The sequence below is a fragment of the Pipra filicauda genome, unplaced genomic scaffold (assembly GCF_003945595.2).
Source record: "Pipra filicauda isolate LSUMZ 115617 unplaced genomic scaffold, ASM394559v2 scaffold210_size2929891_pilon, whole genome shotgun sequence".
NCBI classification, from domain to species: Eukaryota; Metazoa; Chordata; class Aves; order Passeriformes; family Pipridae; genus Pipra; species Pipra filicauda.
In genome coordinates this window covers 327041-349157 of record NW_024104322.1, presented here as the reverse complement: position 1 = coordinate 349157, position 22117 = coordinate 327041, and the positions used below count along the sequence as shown (strand labels likewise).

At 40.7% G+C, this 22117-nt stretch overlaps 1 protein-coding gene across 7 annotated transcripts in view; it reads left to right on the top strand.

Annotated features, from left to right (window-relative positions):
• The window catches only part of ZMIZ1 (zinc finger MIZ-type containing 1), a 348247-nt gene that overhangs the window by 253103 nt on the left and 73027 nt on the right, over positions 1-22117 (top strand). Inside the window, exon 1 of one of the 7 annotated variants that reach the window (XM_039380996.1) lies at positions 3684-3809. The exons of 5 other annotated variants lie outside the window; for them this stretch is intronic. The gene's annotated coding sequence lies outside the window, so the exon portion shown is untranslated. Of the gene's footprint in view, positions 1-3683; positions 3810-4147; positions 4398-22117 lie in introns of those variants that run through there. One more of the 7 variants, XM_039380997.1, reaches the window with a different exon arrangement.

The following is a 22117-nucleotide window of genomic DNA, read 5'->3' as shown; positions in this document are numbered from 1 at the left end:
TACACACCTCTCATAATGAAATTACAGTAGAACATGGTGATGTACCCCCTTGTACAGCCTGCTTGATACTGAAGCATCTAAATGGGTGATTTGATCTCCACTTCTCTTCAGCCTCTCCTTCTTTTCATGTTGGTGGTATGCATTTTTATTATGGGTGTTGATCTATTTGATTCATTTTTTTGCAGTATCACCAAAGAGGGGCAAGGCGGGAGAGAAGCAATAATTACACCCAAAGGCTATCTCACTTGAATTGGTTGGAGATAAGCATCGTGCTGTTTATGTTGAGCAATCAAAGGCACCTGAACATATGAATCTGTTCACATCATTATCTGTTCACCATAAAAAATTGGTGTCCCATGGATGTGCAGGTCTGTTGCATCATCACTACTTAATAAGGACAGACTTCTGACTTTTTAAAAATACACTCCAGGAAGAAGTGTCTTGGCATGGAGAGCAAAGAGCAGTACCATAGGAATGTGGTTTGTTTCTGTGCTAAGCGGTGACTGACAGGATCGGGATTCGGGAAGTTTCTCATCAGTAATATTGTTTTGCATTGACAGTGTATGTTAAACAGACAAACGTTACCTCCTGTTTTGAGGTAAACAGGAGTTCTCTGAAATTCTTTCAACTCTTCTCCTTACTCAGCTAGAGGCGGTCCAAATAAGCGTCTCCTTTTTCCTCCCTGTAAAACTCAGTGATGTCCCACCCTGTCTCCCCTCCGCTGTGGGCTGAGTGTCCCGATGGCCCCGGGAGTGCGGCTGCTCAGGATGTGAGTGGCCAGGAATGCCACCAGACAGGGGGATTGCTGGGGCCTCAACAGAGCCACACAAAGCACAGCCAAAGAGCCTGCTCTCCCACTCCTGCACAAAAAAGGTACCTCCCAGTATGGACCTGCTTTTCCCAGTAGTACATGTCTTCAGTGAGTCTTGTTAATAGTTATCACTGCCTGAGATAACCTTCCTTGTGATGTAATTTGACATACTGCTGTCAGAGGGGCTTAAACATAGTAATCTTTAAAAATGATTGGGAATTTGCCCTAGAGAAAAAACTGTTATGATTAATTTCTACAAATGATAAACCACTCCTTCTTCAAAATACTGCATGCTATGAAGTGTGATTTAATCCATTTAACTACAGAGCCTGATGCTTCTGACAACTGTGACTCAAATGTCATCACAGAAAGTGATATTTCAAGTGGCAGGGTGGGATTAGAAACCTGCTGAAGATTTGTCAAAGGAGAAGTAAGTACATAATTTTTAGATAAGTGATTTGTCTAATCTAAACCACTTCCTCTGAAAAGACAGGCAGCTTAAAAGAGAAACTTACACTGTTACACTAGAAACAGCAATTTAATTGCAGAGAGGTACTACTTATGATTGTAGTTAGAAAAACTACTACCCCAGGATACTGGGGTATATGTTTTCTATACAGAAACAATAAAATTACTTTTTACGCCTCAGAAATAATTTCATTGAGAAATTAATTTCATTAATTCGTATGAGGAAGGAGCCTGTCTCGACATCTGGGACCTCACGACTGCCTGATATGTTCTTGTTGCTGCTTTATGTTTTTTTTTCAAAATATGAAATAATACCATGATAGCTTATGAACAGTTTGAAAATTCTATAAATGCAGTAAAACCTGAAACAAGCACAGAAATGTTCATTCTGTGTCTATCTAGAGTTCACGTAGCATTATAATCAATTATAAATTTCATTCACATCCACCAAGTCTAAACTCGGTGCAGTTACATTAGTAGGGAATTTGGTCCTTATTTTGGATTATCGACATACTTATAATTGCTTTGACAGTCCTCTAAAACCTGTGCTTGCTATTATCTATTCTGCCAGGCTAGCTGTACAATTTACACCTCTGTAAAGTTTCTGTCCACTCTGAAAGGCAATTGTATGAGGTTCTGTACTTTTCTTTTGTGTGACTGAATCTCAAGTCTGATCAACTGCAGTGGAAACTAAATTTTGTGTAGGAGTTTGTTCCAGCAGCCCTGTGGGTCCACCTGGATCTCTGAGGACCCAGCTGAAGGCTCGCCTGTGCTGTACGGACTGTCTGCTACGGGCGCTGGCCCAGCGCTGAGTCCTGAACCACCTGAAGCAGCCATATTGTTTAGTGCTCCTTTGGTCATGCTTGTGCAGCTCTGAGATTGCACAAAATATTGTGGAGGGTTTGATTTGCAGTTCTGCTTGGTCTGTTGGCTGTGGAGAGAAAGCAAAGCCTGTCTGACAGGCTGACCTTGAGATCCTGCGCCAGGAGTGGAAGTTAGGTGAAAGCACACATACCTCTTACCTGTTTGTAGTGGATTCCCTGGGGAAAAAAACCCGAACATGAAATCTGACAATGCTTTTTTGTGGAATCATTTTTCAGAGAAGAGCTGCTCTTTGATATCTGTGATAGTTTGCTGCTCCAATCTGTCATGTTGCCGACTCTCTCTGCTAAGGTGATTGCGAAGCACAGTTAAGCGACTGTAAGCATGGCAAGGGAAGCTGAGGCCATTTTTTCACTGAAAGGAATTTTGCTGGAGAGCCATTATTTTTTCAAGTCCTCCTTTTTTATTGTTTGTGTTTTGTTTGGTTTTTGCTGGAGCCCGCCGGCTGCCTTCCCTGCGAGAGTGCTGGGTGCGCCTTTAAGAGGTGGAGGTGCCTTTGTGCAGGTTGTGCGGGGAAGGAAGTGGCTCTGCACCGCGGAGGCTGGCAGGAAAAGGCTGGTGCTCGGCTGGCCACAACTTAAACTGCCAGTTTTCCCTCTGAGAGGGAGCAAAGAATTGTCACATTAGCTTCCTGATTTTTTTGGTGGTTTGTTTTTGGTGGTGGTTTTTTTTTTTTTCCTTTGACACTATCAGCTGAAATGCTGACCACCACAGGCTGCGTTGTGGCACAGCTGGACATGTGAAAGTTGTTTAAAACTCTTTCATGGGCAGCGCTGAAGTGGCAGTGGCGTGGGAACGGGTGATGCGCTGGGAGCAGGGGCGGCCGGCAGAGGTGAAGACCTGAACTCCTAAAGACACCCCGAGCAAACAGCCCGAGCGAGGCTGTCCCGCAGGTGACAGCTGTTCCAGCTGGTACCTCCTGCCTCAGTTTCCCCCGGGCAGGGAGGGACGCGCTGTGGCCCCGCCGGGCGGGAGCGCTGCGCCCGCCGCTGGGCACCCTCGGCACCGCCGCTGGGCACCCTCGGCACCGCTGCCGGGACCGCAGCCGGCACCGCCATCGGCACCGCTAGCCCGGCCCGCAGGTCCCTCCTGCCCCGGGCGGGGCGGCGGCCGGTCCGTAAGGAAACTCCCGGACCGCGGGGGCCGCCCGCCCCGGGCGCTGCTTCGCCGCCGAGGCTGCCCTGGACGCTAATTAGCATGACTAGTTTGATGGATTTAGTCAACAGCATTCAGCAAACAGGGTAGGGGGGAAACAAGGGTGTAAGATTTCCCAAATATCAAGACTTTTCAGCCCCGGCGCCCTTAATGGTTTGTTACGCGGGCTCGAACAAGTGTTGCTTCCAATTAATTGATCGAGGGGATTTATTTTAGTATTTTGGCTGGGTGCCAGAGACAGAGGCTTTGTCCTAGCGTTTTAAGCACCACCCCTCCTTGCAAGTTTGAAATGTGAGCTGCCTGGGTGGTTTTTTTTTTCCTCCTCTCTCTTTCTCTCTCTTCCTTCTGGCAAAGTGGCTGTGGCTGTATGTGTGTGTGTGTGTGTGTGCGTGCACGAGTATGAGAGAAGGAGGGAGAGGTGTAATGGGAAAGCAAGACATGGATCACTAGAGACAGAAAAGAGAACCATCAATATCAATAACATGCAGCTGAGGTGAGATTTTTCTGAGTGTTTGATTTTCTTAAAACCCTTTCAGAAGATTTAAAGCAGCCTTCTGCCATGCTGTATGCTGAAGACGTACTTCTGAGCAATGTCATAGGGATGCTTACATGTCTGTCGCCGTTTTAGGTCTGTTCGCGTACGTGTGAAGTTTTAAAGCTTAACCTGATTCTCTTTATTGTCTCTAGAGGGTTGTAGCTTGAGCACAAATAGCCTGTTGGCAAGTACGGCATGAGCCCATTAGCAAGACTCCATCTGTGATTGGTTTTGCCTGGAAACCGGGAGACAAGCAATGAATAATTGATGTGTGTTGTGCAGTAGCTGGACAGGCAAAGAGAGGAGAGAGAGAGGGAGAAACAGAGCAGGGTGCCCTCTGAGGGGGAGAGCGAACAAGCTTGAAAATAGCTACTGGCTGCCTTGTGCTGAGATGAAGGCAACCCCGGCTGTCTTTGTTCTGCACTGGCTGGTTTCTGCCTAGAAGTGTTTGCAGACATATGTGGCCTCTCTGCAGCAGGAGAGGCAGGCGCGCAGAGGAGGGGCGGCAGAGGAAGCCCAGGCTTGTGAATGGGATGTAACTCGGGGGTAAGTTGGTTTCGGGGGGGGCGGGGGCCGTGCGTGTGTGAGCGGGGACGCGTGTTGGGGTGTGTTCGCCCCGGGGCGAGCGCGGCGTGTGCCCGGGGGTGTGTGTGTGCCCGGGGGTGTGTGTGTGTGTGTTTGTACCCGGCTGTGTGTGCCCGTGTGTGTGCCCGTGTGTGTGCCCGTGTGTGTGCCGGGTGCGAGCGAGCGGGTGCATTGTGGGTACGGCCGGCGGCGCTGTCAGCGATGGCAGCGGGGCTGCGCCCTGCCCGGGCCATCGCGGCCGCCCGCCCCAGACCCGGGCTGGGCTTCAAGCGTCCTCATTTCGGGGGGGGTTGAACCCTTTGAATCCGCCAAGAATCTCGCTTACTGTATCCGCAGTCATAAAACCAAAAGGCAACAGCAATTATCAGGGGCCTTTCCTGCAACTTTAGCCTGTCTGGCACTGTCAGAACGTGACAAGCTGTTCTGCAAACAGCAGTGACAATACTGCTGCCACCATTTCATTTTTGCTGTCTTTATGGAAAGACCTTGCCATGCAGAACTCACATCTGTGGCAAGTGGTTTCAAAGAAGATCTCAAAGAAGTGTTGGTATCAATGGCAGTCTCAGGTATTCCAGTTGATAAGTTTTTTGCCCCTTGTGTTGAGCAGTAACAAGTGTCTTGCTTATTTCTTTTCCTGTATAAAAACTAAAAAGATAATTTGCATATGATTTCTGGAGTTTTCAGGAAGTTTCAAACTAGTGATGTCAGACTTCCCAAGAAGTTGGTTTATTATTTAGTTTAGTTAGCTGCATTAATGCAAGTAATGTCTTAAAACTGAATAAAATAGCGTATATCAACGTACACCAAAACCAAAATGCAAGGGATTTATACAGCTTCAGTGTTTGCACGTCAGACACTGACAGCACAGTCTGTTGGGGGAAGAGACTTGCTATTGTAGGTAACAGCTCCTCAATCAGTAAAATCGCTGTGTGAGGTGAAATAGACTTTGCCTAAAGTGGCGTCGGTGATTCCAGGTCCACTGAAGCCACTGCCAAAACAAGTGTTGACTTCAGTCATATAAACTGCTTGCCCTGAGTTCAGGTGAACCTGTTATAAGATCCAATTGAAAAACCCCTTACTATCTGTCAACTTTTGATAAAGTAATTGCTCTCTGTAGACGTCTCAGGGGGTGAACTGCTCAGTTTGAACCCACATTTATGACAACAACTTAACTTGGCAGGAGATTATGTTTGTTGTGCAAATCTGTAGATTTTGGACAGAAAACTTACTGTGGAGACAGTTTCTTTCAAGAAGTTGTGTCTCAGTCAGTTGAAGCTAATCAGGTCATTAGGCTGGGGTGACCTAAGAGGAGCAATTAGCATGGCTGAAACACTACAGGGAAATGGAAGTACATAAAATTAAAATTCAGCTAAAATTGCTCTAAGTTACCTAATATTTCCTGGATTTTTTCCTCCAGTTGGAAGTTTATTACAGGTATAATGGTAAGAAAGTAATTATCAGCATCTAATCATGCATAAAAGTAGAAGCTCCTCTTGAGTAAAAGCATGTTTCCTCCATGCTGTCACCAATCTGCTTAGCAGGATTTTGTTCCTCTTTTTGCTTAGCACTGAAATTGAGATGGCAGCTAAAGTGCAATAGAACTTGTGAACAAAAGTTTGGGTTTATGTAAATATATTTCAGAAGAACTCAGTAACGCTTAAGTTTAAGTTAACAGAAGAATGCTACCAAAGGCTCAATTTCGAATTTATGGTTAAAGTTTGATTAAAAAAAATACTTAACGTTCATTTGATTCCCACCCACCCCGCTTTTACCCCTTTCTGGTGGAGCCATCAGAAGATCCATGGGGAAATATGTCTGAAAATGCAGTGAAAATATACTGCTAAGGAATTCTTCAGAATGGGCAAGGTAGAGTTTCATGTTAGCAGTTGAAAATACTGGTCATAAGAGAGGTTTGAAACTTAGTCGTAAGCCTTTAATCCTGTGTAGATCGCAGGAGAATGGGTGCAGGTGTCAAATCTGTGTCAATGTCTCTGTGATCCTGGCAGAAATGTTGCTCTCTTCATATTTCGGTGAAACACATGCACTCCATTGATATTACTTGTGCTGAAAGTAGCATTCAGTCCTTGGGCCCTTACGCTGGATGAAAGCTCCAGGAACACCCAAGAAAGCTTGTCCCCGTGCAGTGGGCAGGGGACAGCTGTTGGTTACAAAGCAAAGAAGCAGAGCATGTAAATGGAACAATGAGAGAATAACAGAGGATACTTTGGGCTCAATTAACAATTTGTGGTTATTGTAACAGGTACTGTATTAGTTATGGTGAGATAGTTCACAGAGAATAGTCTGGCAAAACAGGCCTTGTGTTACTGTAAGAGTTAGTATAGCAATTATTTTCAGAGAATCTCTGAATCCAATGCCCCAACCCCCCCCCCCCCAAATAAAAGATGTGTAACTAAGACAGGAGAAGAGTGTTTTTCTGTGTCACAAGGTAAGCTGAGGACACAGAAGTTCCCACATTATCCTCAGTTGTCACTGGGACTGTGACAATTAGAGGCTGCTTTCTCATGAGCATTACACCAGCAAAAGGGATATTGCTGACCAACAGCAACCAAAAATCTTACTAGAATGCAGCCAACAGGAAACTGTCACTCCGTGGGATTTTACAAATGTAACTTTTTTTTTTCTTCTCACAGCAAAAGAATAGACTGTACATTATATTAACAAACAGCAGAAGAGCTAATCAGGGAAGGAGCTCACCAAGGGAAAACGAACCCAAAACCTTATCATGTGGAACATTGTTAAAATGATTTTCCAGAGATCTCAGTGAAGATGCCCTCTGCTTTTGTTCCTCTCTTTTTGAGAACAGAGACTGCCACAGGAAATACCTTCCTCTGAGGCTGCTCTGGCAAGGGGAACTTCTGTTTTCTCTTGGGTGGAACAAGCAAAAGAAGCTGCTCTTAACAGACTGCCGTGAAACTGCTTGTAAGCAGCTGGGAGAGGAAGGCTTTTGCTCAAGGAAAAATGAAAGGTGGGGAAAAGTGGCTTCCTCCCAGCATTATTTAGCTATTACTGCATTGTAGTTCAGAGCTATCCAGCTAGAGCTGGGTGATACGGTCGAAGTCTCAGAAGCCTGGCTGAGCATGTGGATTAGCTGTGCAGCCTGAGAGGATGGTTTACTGCCTCTGATACCTTGCAGGATACAGCACGTGGTGCAGCACAGACGTATCCTGAGGGTTTTAAATGTAGCAGATGACCCCACTGCCTGTCCTCGAAATTTCCTAGAGTTTGCTGTGGCGGTTTTCCTTGTACTACTGCCTTTGCAGAAAAAAACCAGAAAATTCTACAAGAAAACACTAGACATGGCATCTGTTTCACTGTAGTGTGGTATTATTGATGTTTTCTTTGGAATAACCAAAACAAACAAATCCTTATAATAGCTAAAAGTTAACACACTTGAAACAATGTATTAATATCACTTGGCTCTTCTAACAGCAAGATAAGAATCAACATTCCCCCGGGTACACCTGCTTCTAAAATACTGTAGCAAAACGATGTTTAGGTATATAAAACAGTTGTTCGAGAAGTAACTAAAAATCAACTTCTTCAATATCAGAACAATTTGAATTTACTGAACAAAGCCTTTTAAACCAGCATGTGAAAGAATGAGCTAGCCTTCAAATGAATTGGATGTTTCAGTAATTATCAGAGGCACACCAATGCAAAATAAGGCAAAGCAGTAATAGCTTTCAAGGCATGGTGTAGAGTGCACATCCATTCATCATCAGGGAGGAAGCAGCCAGCCAGTCTGGCACATATGTAGCTCTTTCACTGAGAATACAGCAAGGAGACAAGAGAAACACAGAATGAACATAGACAGGTTTTTTATTTCTATTTTTAATTGGAAGTTACTTGAAGAATTTTCTCCTTAAAATCAAGACAAGGTATAGTTATAAAATAAAATTACTGACATTAGGACAGTAATTACTTCAGCAGTGTGGAAGGCTACCACTCAGCCTACCTATAATAAATACTATACATTTCTCCAGTTATTGACTTGGATCATTCTCAAAAATCTTGCGTTCTCTGGAGTGTATTGCTAGTCCTGAGTCTTAGCTTGTTGAAAGCTGCTCTCTTCTGCATACTCTCTTTCTACAAGTCACTATGAGAATATTCAATATTCATTCTATTGACAGTAATCCAGTGCAACCCATGACAGTTTTACCTGTTTCAGAAAAAAAAAAAAAGTTAATTTTGTTCTCAGTTGTTTTTATTAACACCAATAAAATGTTCTGACATCCAGATAAGCTCCTAATTCTTTGTTATTTATTATAACTGAAGTACAACTCTCACCAGTTTGATGAATAACGGTTATTGTTTGTTTATAAGCTTCTAATCCTCAAACTGAATTTTGTTGTTAGTACTTGGTATTCTTTGTACCTCTCCAGTGCCCTTTGTATCTCTTAAATCCCTTAAATTTCAGGAGGTAGACAAGCTGTGTTGACATCCTGGAAGCAGACAAAATCCCACGATTGTTGGTTAATACAAGCTCATTAGAATGCTATTTAAATATAATGTTGTAGTACCTGGACAGGTTCATTCTTTCCTGTGCTTATCATTAAAACTATTTGTACTGGAGTTTCAAAATCATTCTGACCTAACTTAGTTACAAATGAACTGAGTAGAGCTTCAGCAGAAGTAGAACTAGGGCAGATGGGAAGAACTGGGATGCTCATAAAAATCACTCCTTGACTACCTTTTCTTAGTCAAGCCCAAGAAGGTAACAGAGAGAGCTAACAGGAGATTGTCACAGGACTCTCTTCAGTTCTCATTTCTGCTAACCAGTTTTACTGACCTAGTGTTTGCTTTTGCTGTTTAATATATTTAACATTTTATTAACAACCTTCTTTCTGCATTAGTATGTAGTAGAAGAAGCAAAAATACTGTTTTTTTTTTTTTTTTTTGCTGCTTAGTGCTACTTACTTATCCGTATTCTAGGCCAGGCATCAAAGAAGGGTGTTAACAGTACTTTTACTGTCTTATCTACTGACACTATCCAACTGTTTTAGAAAGTTGAGGTTTTCAAGCATCAGCCTAACAGCACAGCTTTCAGAGGAGCCTGTCATGATTTACTTATTCATACAGATTGCAGTGGCTTATGTAGTCTTGATCCTGCTTGATCTGCCAGTACTATTTGCTTCTATTGATCACAGGCTGTTATTTGACTGCCTTGAGCAGCTTGTAGGTCTCCCTGGTTCTGTTAACGGGGTCTGCTATGGATACTTCTCAGCGTTCTCATTTTGTTGCTGTCAATAGTTTTAACTCCAAAGTTCCTGCTCAGACAGATATGCCATAGAGTTGCGTCACACCGGTTGCGTTTTTCGGTAAGTTTGGAGGCACCTTAGTGAACTGTGGTGCTGTAACTGGGGTTCTGTCCTGATTTGACTGTTGGATCTGATTTATGATGCGTGTTTGGCAGTGTGCCTGGCTGTCATGTTAGGTTGTAAGTGTGTAAAAACTCCTCCTATCCTAGGTGTAATAAAATTGCATATTTTTGGAAATAACCACCAGTTCTTCATGTTCTTACACACCTCTGCATCCATATGCATCCCTACTGTTTTTTTTAGCAATAGGGCAATTGAGAGGTTAGTCTGGAAGAAACTTATGAACCATGTTGTCATCTTGCACATAGACAAGTGTTGTTAAATTGTCCTGTTCCAGTCAGCTTTCCAAATGGCTATATATGTTTTCTAATTATTCCTTGGGGTGGAAATACTGTAATTCCTTAATTGGCCAATTTACCTGGAAGGTCCTTGGAATAATTTGTGGCTGTCAAGGAGTATACTTCATTAGACAAAAGTTGCATTAGAATCAAGTTAAAAACAAAAACATTCATGTAAGTTTATATATGTTCTTAGTCCACTAGTTACAAAAGATTTTAATCTTTTTACTAAATGACTTTACATCATGTGAATATACTTCCAAGCTCTTTGCAAAATAGAAGCATAGATGGTCCTTGTGTATTTCGTGTTTCTGGTTGTAGTATGTCTGACCTTCTTTTGAACATGCAGTTAAGCTTCTGTCATTGTTTGTGACACCTTGTATCATTTTCATAGAAATACAGCCCCACAGGTGGTGTTTGAGCTGACAGAGCAGCTAGTCATGGACTGGCTTCTTAAAGAAGTATTTGAGATGCAGAATTATGAGGACCAAATGATTTTTACTTCTAAGGAACACATTTAATACATGGTGACCCACTCTTTCCATCTTTCTGTGTTGACACATCTAGTAAGGTTAGGATGCTGGCTGTCTGGCTTGCCTGATATTCAGCAAACTTCCTCTTTGTATCTACAAAAAATATCAGGGGTGATTATTCTCTCATAGAGAGAGTTTGGAACTTTAGAGAGTTAGTTGATCATTAGTGTGTAATACCCCAAAATCTTGGATTTTGTATTTTGCAATAAGCAGAACAGAAGATACAGTTTATAATTTCTGCTAAGTTTAAGAGTAGGTTTTAAGAAATCAGAAGAAGGAAGTTTTAAAATCCCATCTTAAGTATTGACTTTAAATGGCTTGCTTGAAGCACTCATGAATCATGTTGCAAAGGCAAAAATGTCCTTCTTGTTAAATGACTGTAATCTAAAATGTTATAGAGAGCTAAATGATTTATTGATGTCTATTTCTGAGGCATTTACCTGCACCTGTAGCCAGCCCATTCCATTTATTTTGGCTTGCTGACAAATTAGCAAGCTATTTGTATGTCAGATTTGGTCAGTAGTCAGCTCCCACCCCCTTACATATTGAACAGCTTTTAATTTAATTGTTTGTGGTATTGCCAATTTATTATCCATATAGATGTCACTTAGAGGAGCTCTTTTACATAGAAGAAAGAAAAAACAGAAGCTTTATTTGTGACTATTCTCGTAATGCCTTGTAGAAAGAGAGTATGCAGAAGAGAGCAGCTTTCAAGCCTTTTCTGTGCACAGAGGCAATAATCTATGGAATACCTTCCTTTCCATTAGTTTGGAATGTCAAATATGAGGTTTCATATTTAATGGCTGAAATAAGGTGAACTCTGTGATTGTCATTTTATCTAGACACCTTTCAGGAGTAAGCAATCCAAATTACATGTTGGAGTTTCAGCTGCATATATGTGTTGCATAAATACTCTTAGGTGGAGTTGAAGTGAGTGGCGCATTGGTGTGCTTGAACAGGTTTTGGGGGGAGTTTAAGGCAAAATTACTGGGTCTTACTAAATTGTTTTAACTGTTGGCTTGGATCTTCCTCATGGTGAGAACTTGAGTGCTACTTTTCAAAGTCAGAGTGCTACACTGTTACACACAGGCACTTGCAGGTTGCCTGACCTGAGCTACCAGGATGTCCCCGGCCCTACTGCTCCTCCGTGGCACCGCTGCTGCCGCCGGCTGTGCAGCTGCTGACCGTGCTTCCCAGATGAAGAGGACTGATGAAATCAGTGGTGTGGTTGTGTTTTCTTAACCTTAATTAATCTGATCTCGCACTCTGAGCTTTAGGTAAGATAGGAACTCTGGGGGTTGATACAGCCCAAAGGACTTTCATGTCATGCGAGCATGCCCGGTGCTGGCCATCCTGGCCACCTGATTCTGCTGCGGCTCCCTGGAACTGCAGCTGGGGGCAAGACAACCATTTTTTTCTCCTCTCAAACAGCTCCATGGTTGCTAGTTAACATTGTTGGCACTGTACAGCTTGAAATGTTTTATGGTCTTACATCTACTTAACCTTTAGTGTTTTCTGTCAACATCTATCATGACCTGGTGGCCTATGGTTAGTAAAATGTGCCCTTGCAGGCTGCCAGATACTGTAATGGAATTAGGCCTTTAAAATTATCAGACCTGTCAGAGGGGTTTATAATCCTGTGAGAGCTTTAAGTGGTTTCTTACCTCCACTTGGACACCCATTTGACCTGGTTGAAGTGTTTTTACTTGCCTGTTTTGTTTTTACATTCTATTAATACTTCTAAAACTGGGGGAGGGCGAGGGGAGGAAAAAAATTAGTTTCTTTGGCATCTTTATGAGGAGTCTCCTCAGTTCTGTCCCAGATATCTTTTTTTTTCCCTTTTTTTTTTTTTTCGCTCTCTTGCACTTGTAGATTAAAGTCTGCGGGTATTTCTGTGGGAACTTGTTCCATTAAGTAAGGGAATAAGGATGCTTTGTTGTGTGCATTAGTCAGTGAGTGTGCACTGAGGACTGATACAAGTCAGGAGGGAATGTAAGGCTTGATTTGGGTTGGTCAGACTCACCTAAGTGCTCACAGAAGGTGCTGAACCTATGGAAACAAATGTCCTCTGCAGAGTGACTGTGGGAAGGACAGTAACAGTGCAGTTACTCATATTTACCACCTTTGTGCAGAGGACAGTGCTAGATTTTGAGATGGTTTACCATTTGCTAGTTAGTTTTCAGTTAACTGTGGGAAATGCTGGAAGTAATTTCGTAGCATCTTAGTGGTTCTCCCTGCGATTATAGGACAGTGACTGGTGGTCATTAACACTGTGAGTTAATTAACACAGAGCTATTACATGTGTCATATCCAATAGAAATTGAAACGTGCGGTAGAGGAGGCAATTTGAGCGTGTCACATGCAGCCTGTAGCCAAGTTTGGCAAGTCACCTTATCCGAGCCTGATTCCTGAGTCCCACTTCAGAGCAGTTTCCTGTCTTTGTGAGGTGGTTGTGTGTGAGCCTTTTTAAATGATGAGCCAACTTTGGCTTCTGAAGTAGTGCCATGCTGACTCAGTTTCTTAGCACCAGCAGGGTGATACAAGGTGAGGAAAGAGAATAAAGCCAATAAAATGCTATTCCAAAGTAAAGGAAATAAAATGATGTCTTGTATGAGACTTCATACGTAAGTGATAAAGGGAAACACAGAGCAGCCATTTCATTTGCAAGGAAAAGCCCTTTTATTACAGAGATTTTTTCTTTTTGGGTCTTCATTCTTCTCATATGGCATAATCAAGCAAGGTAAAAGAAAATGTGGTCCCTGCTGCTAAACTGTGTATAGGCATTAGTCCCATAAATAAAATTATTTAAAAAAAAAAAAATTGTCTGAGGTTGTCTGAGGTGACATTAATTGGAATAGATGCTGGGATAGATTCGCCTCTTGAGTGAGGAGGACATAGACAAACACCCATCCTCCACAAAAAGTAACTCTCGTTACATTTTTTAGAGTAATTGCACTCCATACTCTCCATACTAAGTCCTGAGCTGGAATGCTCCAAAATCTTGACCCTCCTACAGATACAGGTATACTTCTCTCTCTTTTTTTTTTTTTCTTGTATAAAAATCTCAAAAAACCTCTTAGGACCCCACTGCACTAAGCAGAAGCAATGGAGATGTAGGAATGAAGCCAGCTATCAGGCAGCCCTGGAGAGACTCATGAGATGGGCTGTCTCTTCTGATCCAAGAGCTTGAGTATATTGATGGCTAATATTTTTACTTTATGACAGCCTGGTGAATGATCTCCTCAGTTGTTGCTAGCAGATGCAAAACTTATGAGCTTGTGGTAGCAAGACAGATATTTTTTCTGTGCTTGTCTTGAGATATGAGTGGCAGACATGTCAATGACAGTTTTCTTTTTGAATAAAATTGTCCACAGCATTTTGGAAGAGTGCAAAGTAGATTAGAATTAATTCCTTAGTGGAGGGAGAGGAGAAGGACCCTTCTCAGGCAGCAGCTTGGTTTCATGTTGGTGAAAATTTGGGATTCTTTCTGGCTCCTGGGAAATTGATATTTTAAAGATTGCATAGCTACCTGTTCTAAGAGGAAGTTCTAAGAGGAACTGCTGCTCTTTCTACTGTCATGGCAAAGACATGATAATGGTGTGAAAAAAATGAGGAGCAATGAATGTCTCCTCTCAGTACTTACTGTTTATTTAGCCGGATGACAAAGACATCGATATCTATTTTTTAATATGTTTTTAGTAAACAGCAAGGAAAAAGTGGTTTATGCAGTCAGACAAGCAGCTTTCCACAGTGGCCAGGTTCATCAGTTTGAATTCTCTGCTGTGTTCTTCTTAGTGTCAAGTCAAGCAAAACTGATGCTCTGAGAAATGGGACTTCTGTCATTGTTTAGGTTATTTAATTCTCAGTCTTGATTCCCAGTTGCAATGGTTTCTGTTACCATTTTGTTTACTTTGAGTATCCTACTTCTCAATTGAATATCTCCTGTAGCCAGAGACATGTGCCTAGCTCATGTGACCACTCAGTTTCCCCAAGTCATCCAAAACAGTGGGGGACAGACACTTTAGTTGAAATATGCGTTTGGTTTTCCAGCTCTAAGGATGTAGAAAATGGCAAAAGGCATCAGGGTGACCCAAAGCAGATCGAAATGAGGGAATTTATTTGAATGACGCAGAGGCTGATCATAAAATAATACTGTATGAGAGTTAAACATTTCTTGTTTCAGTGGAGTCCTAAGTAATAGCCTGAGTATTCCCTCTGCAGTTCAGTTCTGCCTTCCTTCTACTCTGTGTTTAACACATAATGGCATTTCCCCTAACATTTTGCTTCTGTGCCTGTTTTTGTGCAGTACTCTGACTGTCAAAATGTCTGTCTGACTGCAATATGGAAGTTCATGTCTTAATGTGAAAGTAATATTTATTATTTATTGTCTTTACACTGAAATGTCTCTGTATTTGTTGATCTTCACAAAGCGTATCAAACAGCTGATAATTTTTAAAAAGTCTCACTTTAAATAGTGCTTGTTACCTTAAACTGAAGGCTTGTTGTGGCTTTCAGTTTTCTATCACTGGAACCACCATGAACCATCCTTCTAATTAATGCCATTTCAAGCTGTTGTACTGTTTCACTCATAGAATTTGGCAAATTTTTCAAAGTCTTCTACAGAGGACTTTGGATTGTTAACAGACTGAGGCATTTTAAAGAAATGTTACCAGTTGTCACCCTCTAAAACTGGAGTCTACAGTTGAATTTTCCCATATGTATTTTCATTGTTTTCCTAATTGTTTTGAGATCAGTTTTGCAAGAATCAAGGGATCCTACGGGGAAAAAAAAAAACATTTAAGTAGCTCTTTCCAGAAGTTTCTCCTGCAGTTTTCATTGATGATTAAGATATTTCTGGTCTGTCCTTAACTCTCCCTTTTCTTCCTAATTACACTAGAGATTGAAGGTTGTGTTACATACTGCATGAGTAGTAATATCTACATGTACAAGTATTGACTCAAGCAGTGAAATAATCCATAAGCAGATTTCCTCCAGTGGCGGTAATTTCTCTCTTAAAAGCAGAAAGATAGCTCCACCTGGGTAGGGGATAGAATAGACCTGTGTTCTGCTTTAACATATTGTAAATAAGCAGGGAAAAGAGGAAAAAGAGAGAGGGGAAGAAAAGGTCACCTCACCAACAATTCTTTGGTAGTTTAACATTTTAAATTCAAGTTAAACTTTGACTGCTATAAATTAGCCGCTGGACTGGTAACTTCTGCCTACCTTGTATCACTCCTGTGCATTTTTCCACACAACCGCATATGCTTCCTTTATAGTCTGAGCTCTGAAAATTTATCTGCTCTCCACTGAATTTCATTTTTACATGATGTGAAAGGCATGCATCTTTTGGGAGACAGTTACTTGATTTCAGAGATTTCTCTGAAACCTGGAAGAAAGCCACTGAGCTACAACGATAGGGAGTTTTCTGGAGTGAGGATGAGATCACCTGGAGTGAGACCTGCACATAAAACTTGTGTGAACTTGGAAATGTCGTTCAGGACTGTGCTTATTTACAACTCTCAATATAGGCAAAAACGCTAGAATAGGTATAGTTATACAGTAAAAGTGGTGTTTTGCTGATGCTGCTTGTTTCGCTCAAGAAATCACTATAGGCTATGAACTAGCAAGATCACTTTTCTTTGCTGATATGAACTATTTACAATAGACACACGTATCAAACCTTTTGAGGGTGGTTGTGCTGGCAGAATATGTGTTGAAATGGTTGCAAGAAGTAGGAGAGGCAATAACCATACTCCTGGAAGTAACTAAATCTCTCAGTGGTTATCTGAACTTTCCAACCTTTTCACTAAGCGCTGTGTCGTGGATAATGCTCTGTTGCTGTCTCATACTGCACATTCAAACTGGGATTGTGTGTTTAGTTAGTCAGTGTAGTTAGCATGAAAATGTATTGATAGCTTATAAGGTTTGTTAAGGTGTGTGTTCTAACAAATTTATTTCCAAAGACTCTCTCCTGGATATTCTTTAATATATCTCTCTGAAAGAGTTATCTTCCCCAAAGCATAATTTTTCTTTCTCATCAATCATCCCTGAGTAACAGTAAACCTGCCTAGTCTACAAATTCTGTAGGGAGTAAAAAAGGGTGGCTTCTAAATACTGGTAATCAGTGAACTACATCAAAATGTTGTTCATTCACTCAGGAGAGTCTTCTCAGCATTATGGAAATACATAAATAAGGCTTTACTCCTTGAGAGGGTTTTTTAGGATCAGGCTGGTGCAGACCTGTATGTAATTCTTAGGTTTCAGTCCAGAAGAACTTGATCCCATGCTGAGTTTCAGTTTGAGTTTCAGGTTCAAAGAACTATCAAATAGAAATTATGAGCTCAATATAAGTGGGTTTGACTTTACTGATAGCAACATCTTCCACGTTCACTGAATTTGCAGTTGCCTAAAAGTGTTGACCAAAATGCATCCCAACCCCTCTTGTTCTTTCAGCAGTCTCTCCTGTGATAATTTCCTGAAGAAGCAGTTTAGCCTGGTTTCAGTATAAAAATACTCAATTCTAGCTCTGAGTGAAAAGTGTTTTTCATTTATTCCCAAGGCTGCTTGTTTTGGGGTGTTTATTTTGGCCTTCCATGCACTGACCTACTCTTTGGAAAGAAATTGGGACTTGCCAGAGCAAGGCATATTTGCAACTTGAACAACTCCTGTCTAAACCACATCTGTAAGCTTTTTGTAAATGAATTAAAATGCAGTTATGCTTTTTACACCAAAATTGATGTGCTTGCTCCAGTTTTTCCAGCCAAATGGTCTTTAACTGTGTTTGAAAGATCGGTTCAGAGATAAATATTTCCACTAATTCTTTTTACAGTGTTGATTTGCTTCTGTAGAAATGTGATCATTTCTTTTTTTCCCTCTTATCTTTTAGGTTTTGACAAATAAACCAGTATTTGGATCAAATGACAATAACATGAGACATCTCTCTATATTCTGGCAATTTCAGTGTGATAATTCTTTCTAGCATTTGATAATTGCTTGTCTGGGATATCATGTTTAGCCTCTCTAAATATCTTGTTAATCCAGCAGTAATTGACTGTTGATGCAGCAGTTAAGAGAAACCAACCTGTTACCCAAGGTGGGGCTAAAATTGGTCCCCATGTGGAGCCTGTTTGCAGAGCAGTGCATTTCTCTACCTGAGGAAGCTCATGCTGAACTCAGAAGTGTAACTCATATGTCAGTTCTGACCTGTTCTGTTGCACTGTAAGCGTGCAGGCAGGTGGCCACAATGGCTTTGGTTATATTTCTGTAGGTAGTTTTTCCATCTGAAAATGAACTGTGTTTTCATCTGCATGCTGGTTAATTGAAATGACAATGTACAGTAAAAACAAATCAGTAATTTGACTTGGTTTTAGTAATTGTAGAATTCATCTGGTTATCACAAACTGAATTCTATAATTTTTATTAATGACCATTAAAAGTTTCTATTTTCATTGGAACAAAAAAAGTGGGAGAATGTAAGTTCAGGCAAAACTGTAACAGCTGCAGTCCTACAAAAAGCTCAGCTTGGGTGAAATGCACTCAGGTCTGGGACCTGCTGTGTGCAAGTAACAGCACCGCAGTCCTGATCCCTGCACACTGCTGACATGACTCTCCATACTACCCCCTCCAAAAATAGTGAGTTTTCCCTCTGCAGAAAGATTCTGTATGTCAGCAGGAAAGATGATGTGGGCTCTCTTTGGGCTGCATAACTAAAGGTGCTGTTAGTAATCCGATTTCAGAATACAGACAGCTAAATAAAGAGTTATAACATCCAAAACAAGCAGGATAGCAGAAGTCCTTGAACACAGGAATAACAAAATCCAATACACAAACCATGGTAGGCAACACACCAGAATCTGATGTCAGTCAGGGTGAGGAAGAACTCCTTAAGTTAAAGAAGATACTAGGTACGAGTGAGGGGGAAATAAAGTGTCTAATAACAGTATTGAAGTTCAGATGTACTTTTTGCTTTACAAGCTTATACTTGACAAGAGTGTTTATGACTTACTTTGGAAAGTTCAGCTAGCAAAACCTATGAAGAGTTGATGTATGAAGTGATATCAAAACTCTGTCTCAGTTTTAAGAACAGGTTTTCAAGATTTCTCTCTTGCTCAGGGAAGGGGCTGGCTAATGTTATGGTCACTGTTTGTGCATGGGCAGATGGGTGAATGTACCTGCCTGACTTTCCTGCGTGACAGCTGTACCCATTAGTCTGCATTTGCTGTCTCAGTATCTCTAGTGCCATATGTTCTTTTTCTTTAAATAAATAGGTGTATAATAGTTAGGACAGATGTGAATAGCAAAATGGCTTAAGCAGAAGAATGATTTGGAACAAGACTCAAATGATTGATCTTGACACTAGTAGTCTTAACTAGTTTATAGTAGAACTGAATTAGTATGTACTGTACAATTTGTTGCACTGTCAATGGAAGGGTATCTTTAATCAACTTATAATTTTAGTTTCTATCTGTCAGTTTATGACTCATTAGTGTTTGTAATTACATCGTTTTTGAGCTTAGCAACTTGTCTGTTGCTTACTAATACGCTTCAGGAGTGTTGCAGATTAGTTTTGTTGATGGCCTAGTCAGTCTCAACAGCAGAGAGGCTCATGCAACTGTTTTTGTTTTGTTTAATTTAATTTCACCAATACAGACTCATTGAGGTAAATACTGTTTTGAAATGCCTTAGAAAACAATAGTATTAAAAGCATCAAATATAAACATGAAGGAATTCGCATTAAATTACAGAGAAACGGCATCTGGAAATGTAATCATGTAGACAGCTACTTTATAGCAAGAAATCCAAAAGCAGTTGCATGATATGTTGTTGAGTTACACAGATTTTGTTCAAAAAGATACCGGGAGTGTGTCAGTAGGACATTAGTGGAATGGGTAGGACTTTTCACTTCGTGTATGCAGTGGAGAGGTGTAGTTTCTCCTATCAGGGAGGAGTTCTTTGATTTTTATCCTGAATTTTGAAGTCTAGAAGGTTATTGGTCATTTAGAGAAGAGCATCTTTGAAAACAGTGCCTACTATTATGTCTGATCATCTTCTTCCTTTTCCTTGTCAGCAATTTACCACATCTAGTTATGAACAAACACAGTTCTTAAACATGAATGGGATTCTCATTATTTGTTACCTCCACCTGATTTCTTTCTTCCCCAGCCTTTGGTGTTAGTGAGCATTAGTTCACAATAGTTTCCTGTTCTCATAATGTGTTTTAGAATAGGCAATCTTAAGATTAAGGAGGATAAATGAGGAACCTTAAAAAAACCTTTTTTAGAGTTGCTTATCAGAGTTTGATTCCCACATGGATAACATAAGCTAAGGATTTATGAATCAAATGCAGTTCTGAACTATGTTCTCCAGTACAGAGAACTTGATTTGTTGCTGCTGCCTGTGTATTTACACTTCTTAAGGTATTAGGAGGAAATAGTGTATCATAAATAAGACACTGGAAGCCAGTTCAGCCTTAGCAAACCTTAGCATCTGTTGTTCCTAGGAAGACAGCAAATAGTTCTACTGGCCCAATTCAACACAGTTTTGAAAGAACAATCCTATGTAAGTTTGCTGGGGGAAGGTAAGGAAATCCCAGGTGAGCTGGGAATACTCTGGAGCGAATTTATGATGGGATTCTCTCCTTTATAACCCACTTGGCTTTCTGGGATGAAGCACTGGCATGTCCTCCTTGATGAGCTGCAGTGGTTTACTGGCCCCCCCAAGTTCTATTGCCCATTATAGGAAGCATATGTGTGTGGGACTGGGAGTGGAGAGTGGGGCTGAAAGCCTGACTGAGAGATCTGTAATTTTTACTCTTCCCAGAAACCAAAGGCTTTTTTTGTGATAGAGAGAGCAATGTCAGCATCCATGGCCCTAGAAAAGTAGTTGGAATTTTTAACAGATAAAATCCTATCCTTGCAGTAGTTGGTGTCGGTTTTGCCATTCTTCTGAGCACACTCAGGACTTCACCGGGGAGTTCATTGTCTTGTACTTGTTTCTTCCATTCTCCATCAAAGAGGAACTATTGAATAAATTCTCTGCAATTCATATGTGTTTTAGTTTTGACATGATAGCTGATGACTCCTGATATGAATTTTATAATTCATCCTTTAGGTTTAAAATGCTGCCTCAGATGCAAACATAAACTAAGCATGTTATCGAGACCTGCACATACCTCTTGTCTTTTGGCCATATAATCTCTGTGCATCATCAGGTTTCCTTCTTCACATTCTATTAATTTTTTATGAGCTTCATTAGAACTGTAAGGCACAAGCTGTTTTCATGTAGATGGTTTTTATGGTGACTAAACATTGGAGAAAAGAAAACAAATAATTGTCCCAATACACATGTTGCCTAGGATGAACAGATTGATTTAAAATGCACTGCTCCAGTGCTTTGTATAGGCATCAGGCTTGTATGATTCAGTTCTTATTTTCTGGCCTTCAGTTTTGCTAATCCTGATTTTCCAGCTTGTCTTTTTATATTTTGAGCTAAGCCTGTTTCCTTTTTGACTAATAATGAAGTTTATGTGTGTTGCTTTCATTGTGGAGGTAAACATTGAATAGAATCATTAGGTAAGAATAATTTCTGGGCCTTTTCTGAAGCTAGTATCCTACATTTCAGAAGATTACTCTTTTTTTCTTCCACTTTTGATCTTAGATGTCACATGTGACAAATGTATGAAACATTCTATACTTTTAAGAGGTAATGTTTACTGTCCATTTATGTCATTTATATTTGCCAATGTCAGTAAGCATGTGTACATATAAATGCTTAATTTTACTCTGAGTTCCACTTTGTTCTTGGTTCCATAAATACTTTGTAATAGGGATTTCAATCAACTTGACTGTGTGAAGGAGAAAACTATCAGTAGTAAAAAACATGTATTCATTTCTGAATATTAGTACCATAATTCTGAAACCTTTCTGTCAAGTGTAACTTTCAGGAACCTTGGTGTTTGTTTTATCAATAATACAGTTTTTACCATTTACTCAATTGGGTATCTTTGTGTTTCTTCAGTTGTGTTTGCAGATCTCTGAATCTTTTAAGTATTTGCTTAGCTTTTTAAGGCAGAGAAACCAAAACTATATACCATTATTTCATTGAACAATGAGCCTTTGACTTAAGTAACGATTAAAGCACTGTTGCCACTTCCTTCTTATGTTGCATCTTTCTATTTATTATCAGATATTGATGATTTCATACAGTTTTTACAGTGCTAGGCCTTTATCCTGAAATGTTGTACAGGTTTAGAACCCTCTCATGTTTTAATCTTGTAGAAGTGGTCATTGTCACCAAACCAAAATGTAGTGTGGTGTCCACTTGTCCATACACTTTTTTTTTTGTTCCCAGTCTTATCTTTCTTTAACCCAGAAATGTACTATCTGCAAATTCTGTCATCCTACTTTTAAACTCTTTTTTCAGAGACTGGATGAATGCATTGAACGCCTTTAATTTTTGATGTGATTTTGATC